A 479-nucleotide genomic window follows, 5' to 3' on the forward strand; every position below is an offset into this window, starting at 1 on the left:
TTGCCCGTGTCCACTTCTATGTGTGTGTGTGTGTGTGTGTGTGTATGTGTGTGTGTGCGATAAGGCTGAGCTGTGGTGTCTAAATCTCGGAACTCAAAGGTTTCCTTCATCTCAAGCAGGACTCTACAGGTATGCGACTCCCCCCTCCCCCCCGTGGCTCAGCCTTCACCAACAAGGCCAGTATTGTAGCGAGGGTAAAATGATAGCGCTCAGGGACGGGTTCAGCTATGTGGTTACTCAGACAACCTCTCTTACTCTCTTTCCCCACCTTCCCACCTCAACCCCCTCACCTCCCCCCAGATCCCTTCACCTCAGTGAGGCTGCATACATCCATTCATTTTTTTGGGTGACTTTCTGTGAGAGAAAAAAAAGAGAGAAAGAGAGGAACGAAAGGTGTGTTTTATCTGGCCCGCTTGAATGCAGAGGGGCACTAAGGTTGAAAAGGACAAAGCCAGTCACAGAGAGAGAGACAGAGAGAG

The 479-nt window shown here is 50.5% G+C and overlaps 1 protein-coding gene across 1 annotated transcript in view; it reads left to right on the forward strand.

Moving 5' to 3' along the window:
- slf2 (SMC5-SMC6 complex localization factor 2) overlaps nt 1-479 on the forward strand; it is an 18,593-nt gene that overhangs the window by 6,771 nt on the left and 11,343 nt on the right. The gene's annotated exons all lie outside the window — the stretch shown is intronic.

This window comes from Morone saxatilis, unplaced genomic scaffold, assembly GCF_004916995.1.
Source record: "Morone saxatilis isolate NCDOM2014 unplaced genomic scaffold, NCSU_SB_2.0 Contig19, whole genome shotgun sequence".
NCBI classification, from domain to species: Eukaryota; Metazoa; Chordata; class Actinopteri; family Moronidae; genus Morone; species Morone saxatilis.